We start from the raw sequence: 10,182 nt of genomic DNA on the forward strand, positions 1-10,182 counted from the left end.
TGCCTGAATCACTCATTACTCTGATAATTGTTAAGTTTTTTTTTTAATAATGGTGTCATCATTCCTTCTAGATTTATTCATTGGCATTCATGTTGGGTAGAGATTTTGCCTTCTCCGGTATCATTTATTTATTTCTTCTTGTAGTTTTTATTTAAATTCCAGTTAGTTAATATACAGTGTAATATTAGTTTAAGGTGTACAATATAGTGACTCAACACTTCCTTACAACACCCGGTGCTCATCACAACAAGTGCACTCCTTAATCCCCATCACCTATTTCACCCATCCCCCACTCACCTCTACTCTGGCAGTCATCAGTTTGTTCTCTATAGTTGAGTCTGTTTCTTGGTTTGCCTCTCACTTTTTTTCCCTTTGCTTATTTGTTTTATTTCTTAAATTCTATGTATTTATTTTAATAGTATGACTCATGAATTCCTATTGTGCTCAAATAGTTATCATCTGACATTATAATTATGTATTTTGATGCTCAAATTGTCACAGAATTGGCCAGTGTTAGCCCCTTCAAATTGGCTTCTGTGTCTATTGTCACCTCCCTAAAATTCTTTGAGCATGTACTTTCCTCTGTGAGCCTGAGTATCCCCAAAACTGTATAAGGAAAGTAATGTTGTGAGCTTCAGAGCAATGCTTTGAGGGTATAAAGGAAAAAAGTCTGAAAATAACAAACTACACTCTGTGGCATCTAGAAAGCTCTCAACATGTTAGCTGCCCGTTCTAGTTTTGCCTCCTTCATTCTGTCAATGTGATGCCTCTGACATGAACATCATAGCATAACTACCAGAGAGAATACTTGGACATGAACAACAAGAAGGGGTGAGCCCCCATTTCCATGATGTGAGCTTCAGTGTCACTGCTGTGTGCAGGAGGGGACTGGGAGATGGGCATGGGGAAGAGGCACAGTGTCATTGCATAGCTTCCAGTGACCTGAGTAGGGACAGGCAAGCACATGCTCACCCTTTTCCCCTGTGTTTCATGTGTTTTCCCTTCCTCTCACTTTCTACTCTATTCCATGTGCTATCTGATCTTCTGACTCTCCCTTGTAGTGGAACAGCAGAGAAGGTGTGCACTCTAAGCCCCAGAAATGAGCCAATAGAAAACCAAGTGTGACATCCAGTGTACTAGACATTTTCCTCAAGCAAGAGTGAAGAAATCAGGGTCCCATCATTTAAGTCACTTCTCTTTTTCCAGTGGGGACACAAGGGGATAACAATACCCAATTCTCTAACAACACAGGGATATTGTGGAGTTTAGTGTGAATCCACAGAGGAAAGCAACCTGTTGTCATAGTGGAGAGGTTAGAACATGAGACCTTTTTTTTTAAGATTTTATTTATTTATTTGACAGAGAGAGACACAGTGAGAGAGGGAACACAAGCAGGGGAGTGGAAGAGGGAGAAGCAGGCTTCCCAGGGAGCAGGGAGCCTGATGTGAGGCTCGATCCCAGGACCCTGGGATCATGACCTGAGCCACCCAGGCACCCCAGAACATGAGACCTTTTGATTAATTATATTAACAGAGACATCCCACATATCACAGAACTCTGCATGGTAGACATTAAATTAATGGTGCAAACTGCAGATGTTTAGGTCAGGAGTTTTCCAAGTGTGGTCCTAAGAACACTTCATCAAAATTAGTACGGAGTGCTTGTTAAAATTGCAGCTACATGGGCCCACATTAAGTCTGCTGTACCCAAAACTGGGAGGTTCAGTGGGAGGTATTTACATTTTGAATAATTTCTCCTGTGTATGGTGGTAATCATGCAAGTTTGAAAATCACTGCTGTGAATTTGCAACAAGCTTTTCTTACTATTTTGAATCATTTAATACCTTATTTTTGTAGCAATTTGTCCTGCAACTGAGCTTTAAATATCTATGTCTATTCCCGGTAGATCAAAAAGGGAATAATCTTTTCTCTTCATTCATACTTATTTACTGTTTGATATTGGAGGAATTGAAGTAATTTCCTAAGTGTCCCATAACAAAGTACTATAAACTAGGTGGCTTAAATAATAGAAATTTATTGTCTCACATTTATGAAGGCTAGAAGCCTGAAATCAAGATGTTGCCAGGGACATCCTCTCTCAAAATACTATTGGATTATCTATACATATCTCTCCTTAACTTCTGGTGGTTTCCTGGCAATGTTTACATTTATTTTATTTTATTTTATTTTATTATGTTATGTTAGTCACCATACAATACATCATTGGTTTTTGATGTGGTGATCCACGATCCATTGTTTTCGTATAACACCCAGTGCTCCATGCAGTACGTGCCCTCCTTAATACCCATCACCGGGCTAACCCATCCCCCCAACCCCTCCCCTCTAAAACCCTCAGTTTGTTTCTCATAGTCCATAGTCTCTCATGATTCATCTCTCCCTCCGATTTCCCCCCTTCATTTTTCCTTTCCTTTTCCTAATGTCCTCCATGCTATTCCTTATATTCCACAAATAAGTGAAACCATATGATAATTGACTTTCTCTGCTTGACTTATTTCACTTAGCATAATCTCCTCCAGTCCCATCCATGTTGATGTAAAAGTTGGGTATTCATCCTTTCTGATGGCTGAGTAATATTCCATCGTATATATGGACCACATCTTCTTTATCCATTCATCTGTTGAAGGGCATCTCAGCTCTTTCCACAGTTTGGCTATTGTGGACATTGCTGCTATGAACCTTGGGGTGCATATGGCCCTTCTTTTCACTATCTGTGTCTTTGGGGTAAATACCCAGGAGTGCAATTGCTGGGTCATAGGGTAGCTCTATTTTTAAATTTTTGAGGCACCTCCACACTGTTTTCCAAAGTGGCTGTACCAACTTGCATTCCCACCAACAGTGTAAGAGGGTTCCCCTTTCTCCACAACCTCTCCAACACTTGTTGTTTCTTGCCCTGTCCATTTTTGCCATTCTAACTGGTGTAAGGTGGTATCTCAATGTGGTTTTGATTTGGATTTCCCTGATGGCTAATGATGATGAACATTTTTTCATGTGTCTGTTAGCCATTTGTATGTCTTCTTTGGAGAAGTGTCTCTTCATGTCTTCTGCCCATTTCTTGACTGAATTATTTGTTTTTTGGATGTTGAGTTTGAGAAGTTCTTTATAGATCATGGATACCAGCCCTGGATCTGTAGTGTCATTTGCAAATATCTTCTCCCATTCTCTGGATTGCCTCTTTGTTTTGTTGACTGTTTCCTTTGCTGTGCAGAAGCTTTTTATCTTGATGAAGTCCCAAAAGTTCATTTTTGCTTTTGTTTCACTAGCCTTTGGAGATGTATCTTGAATGAAGTTGCTGTGGCCGATGTCAAAGAGGTTACTGCCTATGTTCTCCTCTAGGATTTTGATGGATTCCTGTCTCACATTGAGGCCTTTCATCCACTTTGAGTTTATCTTTGTGTAGGGTATTAAAGAATGGTCGAGTTTCATTCTTCTGCATGTGGTTGTCCAATTTTCCCAGCACCATTTATTGAAGAGACTGTCTTTTATCCATTGCATATTTTTTCCTGCTTTGTTGAAGATTATTTGACCATAGAGTTGAGGGTCCATATCTGGGCTCTCTATTCTGTTCCATTGATAGATATGTCTGTTTTTGTGTCAGTACCATGCTGTCTTGGTGATCACTGCTTTGTAATATAGCTTGAAATTGGGCAAAGTGATGCCCCCAGCTTTGTTTGTCTTTTTCAACATTTCCTTGGTGATTCGGGGTCTTTTCTGATTCCATACAAATTTTAGGATTGTTTGTTCCAGCACTTTGAAAAATGTCATTGGAATTTTGATCAGGATGGCATTGAAGGTATGCTCTGGGTAGCATAGACATTTTAACAATGTTTACTTTTCTAATCCATGAGCGTGGAATATTTTTCCATCTTTTTGTGTCTTCTTCAATTTCTTTCATGAGTGTTCTGTAGTTCCTAGAGTATAGATCCTTCACCTCTTTGGTTAGGTTTATTCTGAGGTATCTTATGGTTTTTGGTGCTACAAAATAAATATACATGAATTCAAACTGATATAAATAAATGTTTGGCTTAATAAAAATTGGGTGACAAGAGACAAACTTTCTTTATCAAACAGAGAGAGAGAGAGAGCACAAGCAGGGGGAGCAGCAGAGGAAGAAGGAGAAGCAGGCTCTCCATGGAGCAGGGAGCCCAATGGGGGACTTGATCCCAGGACCCTGGGATGATGACCTGAGCCAAAGGCAGACACTTAACCGACTGAGCCACCCAGGCGCCCCTGATATATTGAAGTCTTAATCCCCAGTGCCTCAAATGTAACCTTATCTGGAACTATGGTTGTTGTAGATGTAATTAGTTATGATGAGGTCATATTAGAGTATGTGACTGGTATCCTTATAAGAAGACAGCCATGTTAAGAGAGAACAGGGGGTGCCTGGGTAGCTCTGTCAGTTAAGTGTCTGCCTTCGATTCAGGTCATGATCCTGGGGTCCTGAGATGGAGTCCCACATCAGGTACCTGTTCTGCGGGGAGCCTGCTTCTCCCTCTGCCTCTGCCTCTCTCTCTCTGTCTCTCGTGAATAAATGAATTTAAAAAATCTTTAAAAAAAAGACAGAGGGGCGCCTGGGTGGCTCAGTTGGTTAAGCGACTGCCTTCGGCTCAGGTCATGATCCTGGAGTCCCAGGATCAAGTCCCGCATCGGGCTCCCTGCTGAGCAGGGAGTCTGCTTCTCCCTCTGACCCTCCTCCCTCTCATGCTGTCTCTCATTCTCTCTCTCACAAATAAATAAAAAAAAATCTTTAAAAAAAAAAAAGACAGAACAGGGACAGTACCATGTGATGATGATGGCAGTGATTGGAATCATACAGCTGCAGGCCAAGGAATGCAGATATTGCCAGGAAAATACCAGAAGTTATGAAGAAGCGTGGATAGATATCCTGAAACTTTTTTTTAATACAGTAAGCCTAGTGTGGGCCAGTACATCTGCCATTTTAATACACATACCCTGCTGACTTTGATATGTTGGTTCATGGACCACACTTGGAGAAAGAAATCCTGACCTAAACATCTGACATTTGTGTACCATAATGTAATGTCTACCATGCAGAGTTCTGTGATTTGAGGGGTGTCTCCATTAGTATAATTACTCAAAAGTGCACTGGTCCTTCCTTCCCACCTATGACCACAGATTGCATTCCCACATGGTATCACACTTAAAGTCCACAATATGCCTGGGTGGTTATAGAATTGGGTATTGTTACCCTGTTGCATATAAAACACTGAAAGAAGGGCAATGACTTAAGTGTCCCAATGATGGGACTGTGATCTCTTCACACCGGTTCCAGCAAATTGTCTAGCACATTGGATATCATACTTGGTTCCTCTCTAACAGCTCCTGGCCTGGGGCTCAGAGTCCACATCCTTCTCTGTTGTTACATTAGAAGGGAGACTCAGGGGAATCAGACAACACATGGAATAGAGAGGAAAGAGAGTATGGCAAAGAACATAAACACAGGGAGAAAGGGTGAAGATGTGCTTCTCTGTCCCCACCCAGGTCACTGGAAATTGTGCAATGACACTGTGCCTCTTCCCCAGCTCCATCCCACAGCCCCCTCCCACATGCCTCAGTGACACTGAAACTCTCACATCATGGAAATATGGACTCATTCCTGCTTGCTATTTCATGTCTAAGTATTCTCTCTGGTAGTCATGCTATGATATTCATGTCAGAAGCATCCTGACAGAATGAAGAAGGCAGAGCCGGAACAGGCAGCTAACATTTAGAAGGATTTCTACATGCCACACAGTATAGATTACTGTTTTCTAACTTTTCTTTAAATTCTCAAATCATTGCTTTGAAGTGGGCAATACTTACTTTCTACAGATTTGTAGACACTCAGGCACACAGAGCTAAGTCCATGCTCAAAGAATTCTAAGGGGGGTAACAAATGGACACAAGAGTTAATTTAAATGGACTTAAACTGGCCAATTCAGTAACAATATTAGCATCAAAACACACAATTATAATGTTAAATGGTAATACTTTGAGCAAAGTAGGAATCCATAAGTCATACTCATGAAATATATAAATGAATATATAAATGATAAAAGAGAAGGCAAAAGCTATACCCAACATTTGAATGTCAATTTATACATCTAGAAAGCAACAGAATCATAAAAACAACACTTACCAACTATTAGAGTTAAATGATTCAGGCAAGAATCATAAATAAATTTTCAGTTTCTACCAAGTCCCACAGGAGTCTCTGAGTCACTGTGGTAACCATGCTGGCCAAGGAAAGCTGAGGAAAAAACAACCAACCATCCTCACTTGTCTCCTAACATGTGCTCAGAACTAAGGTCTGATATAACTCACAGTAATTCACCTCACATATTGCTCACAATAAATATTCCTCCCAGTTTCATGCCCCCCACACACACATTCATACATGCTCTCTTTTTCTTTTTCTTACTACCCATGAACCCAAGAACTCTTCAGGGTGGATTTGGTTAAGGATAAATAAGAAAACTCAACAGTTCAATTCTAACACACAAATAAAGTTAAAAGTTACTAAACTATTTCATGTTAGTAACTAATTTTCAGAAGATAACCTATAGAATTTTCTGAGGACCATTTTACTCCCTAGATTCAGTATGTTGGCAATCACATCTAAAAGCTAATATGGAAAGCTAGATAAATATTGTGATCATAAATCTTATATGTCAACTTGGCATGGCCACATTTCTCAGATATTTGGTCAAACATTATGCTCAAAATTTCTGTGAGTGTTTTTGGACAAAACTTACATTCAAATGAGGAGATTTTGAATAAAGCAGTTAGCACTTTATAATGTGGATGGGTCTCATCCAATCAGGTGAAGGTCTGAATAGAAGGGCGTGCTGGATTCCTCTGAGCCAGAGGAAATTTTGCAAGTAGACTGCCTTTGACTTCATCACCAACATCAGCACTTCATGGTTCTTTCATGGACTGCCTTCAGACCCCACTGGTAAATCTTTCCTGATTCACCAGCCTGCCAGCATCCCATACCAGATTCTGCTAAGCCTCTACAATCTCAGGAGTCAATTCCTTAAAATAAATCTCTATCTATTGTGAGATACATATATATATATATATATGTATACCAGAAGTTATGAAGAAGCATGGATAGATATCCTGAAACTTTTTTTTAATACAGTAAGCCTAGTGTGGGCCAGTACATCTGCCATCTTAATATATATATATGTATACACACACACACAATGGAATATTACTTAGTCATAAAAAATAATGAAATCTTGCCATTTGCAAAGGCATGGATGGAGCTAGAGAATGTTATGCTAAGCAAAATACATCAGTTACAGAAAGACAAATAGCACATGATTTCACTCATATGTGGAATTTAAGAAACAAAACAAATGAGCAAAGGGCAAAAGAGAGAAAGAGACAAGCCAAGAAACAGACTCTTAGCTATAGAGAACAAATTGATGGTTACCAGAGGGGAGGTGGGTGGGGGGATCGGGGAAATAGGTGATGGGGATTAAGGAGTGCACTTTTTGTGATGAGCACTGGGTGTTGTATGGAAGTATTGAATCACTATATTGTACACCTGAAACTAATAATACACTGTATGTTAACTAACTAGAATTTAAATAAAAATGTAAAAAATCTCTATATATCAATATTCTATTGGTTCTCTTTGTCTGGAGAACCCTGACTAATACATATGTTAAGTGTCAAGTAGCTTCTCTGTCCTAGAGTAACGTTGTTTTCAAACAAAAAATTTCCCCAGCAACCTTTGGCTACTGATAGTTCAGTGACAATACAATTCCTGGGAATTTTAATAAAAAATATTGTCATGGACAATAGCATCAAAGAGTATGCAAATACATTATCTATGTAGCACATCTATGTCTACAAATGTGCAAGGCCTGCATTGTAAACAGCGCAAAACATTGCTGAAAGAAATTAAACAAAGCCTAAATAAATGGAGAGACATACTATATTCAGGGGTCAGAAAACACAGCATTGTTAAGATGTCTATTCTCTCCAAACTGATCTATAGATTCCATGCAATACCAGTAGAAATACTAGCATACATTTTAAAAAGAAATTTACAGTCTTATTCTAAAAGTCATGTGAAAATGCAAAAGGCTTAGACTACGAAAATAACTTAAAAATAAGGTTTAATTTGGAGGATAAGCACCACCTCACTTCAAAACTCATTATAAATTCAGAGTAATCAAGGAAGTGGTATTAGGATGAAAGTAGAAATATTCAAAGGGGAAGAATGAAGGGGGTTAATCGGAGGGGGAGACGAACCATGAGAGACTATGGACTCTGAGAAACAAACTGAGGGTTCTAGAGGGGAGGGGGGTAGGGGGATGGGTTAGCCTGGTGATGGGTATTAAAGAGGGCACGTACTGCATGGAGCACTGGGTATTATACGCAAACAATGAATCATGGAACACTACATCAAAATCTAATGATGTAATGTACGGTGATTAACATAACATAATAATAAAAAAAAGAAGGAAATATTCATACATAACAACAAATGCATAAATCTAAAAATAATTAGGTTGAACAAAACACTGACAAAAATGCACGTTGTAAGATTCTGTTCACATAAAATTATTGTAACAGAAAACTTATCCATAATGACAGAAGATCAGTGGTTGCCTGGGAATGAGGTAGGGTGATGTGGACAGGCAGGTTGGAGAAAGGTAGATGGGTACATTACAAAGAGGTCAAAGAAGTTTCTGAGGTGATGGATATGTTCATTATCTTGACTGTAGTGCTAAATTCACAGGTACATATATATATGAAAACTTTTTAAAGCATATACTTTAAATATATACAATGTTTTTGTGTTAGCCATACCTCAATGAAGTATTTGACATATATTTATATGTTCATAATTCTCTGATGCAATTAAATAAATAAGGTGAAATATTCTCATGATTAAATTCTTATAGTATGAACAGACCCACATTATATCTAATCAAACTAGTCCACACTACCTATAACCAAAGTACAAATAATCATTTGTAATGGAATTTATCCAAATATTTAGAGAAAGTGGATGTCCATTTCCTTCTGAAGTACAGAAATAAAATTTTATATATTAGAAAAGTAATCATAATGATCTTTTAAAGAACTGGTAATTATATGGAAAGAGGCTGACTACCATTATAATTGGGCAAATTCAAGAGTAATAAATTTTTTTTAAAATATTAAATTTTATAGGGGAGTGGGAGGTACAGGCTTCCAGTTATGGAATGAATATGTCATGGGGATGAAAGAGACAGCATAGGGAATATAGTCAATGGTATTGCAATAGCATTGTATGGTGGCAGATGATAGCTATAACTTGAGGTGAACATAGTATAACTTATAGACCAGTCAAATTACTATATTTATACCTGAAACTAATACTGTGTGTCAACTATACTTCAATTAAAATATATATATTACATTCTAGTCACAAAGATTTCAAACTGATAATTTGGAAAATTTCTGGCTTATTCAAAAATTTATTATATGATGGAAAAAACCATGGGCACCAGGGAAGAATCTAGTTTACAATGTCAAATTGCTAGGAAGATCTAACACCTGCATAACCACACCCATCTATGAGATACATGGGAATTGCAGATTATTTATACAGTGAGAACAATTTAGGTCTATTTATTGCAAACGCATAGTAAAGATCAACTTTTGAACAATGTATTGCTTTTCATTAAAAAAAGGCATCCTAAGATGGGCCTCAAGTGTTACTACACAGGCTGTAGCTGCTAATGGAATTAGCACCTGCTGAGCCTCTTCCATGATGAGATCAACGCAGCTTATGTGGGCACCTGGGTGGCTCAGTTAAGCATCTGACTCTTGATTTCAGCTCAGGTCATGATCTCAGGGTTATGAGATTGAGCCCTGTGTCAGGCTCCATGAGCCTGCTTAAGATTCTCTCACTCTCGGGGTGCTTGGGTGGCTCAGTTGTTAAGCATCTGCCTTTGGCTCAGTCATGATCCCAGATCCTGGGATCAAGCCCCGCATCGAGCCCCGCATCGGGCTCCCTGCTCCGCGGGAAGCCTACTTCTCCCTCTTCCACTCCTCCTGCTTGTGTTCCCTCTCTCGCTGTGTCTCTCTCTGTCAAATAAATAAAAAAATCTTAAAAAAAAAAAAAAAAGATTCTCTCACTCGCCCTCTGCTCCTC

Source organism: Phoca vitulina, unplaced genomic scaffold, assembly GCF_004348235.1.
Source record: "Phoca vitulina isolate PV1807 unplaced genomic scaffold, GSC_HSeal_1.0 scaffold122, whole genome shotgun sequence".
Classification (NCBI taxonomy): Eukaryota; Metazoa; Chordata; class Mammalia; order Carnivora; family Phocidae; genus Phoca; species Phoca vitulina.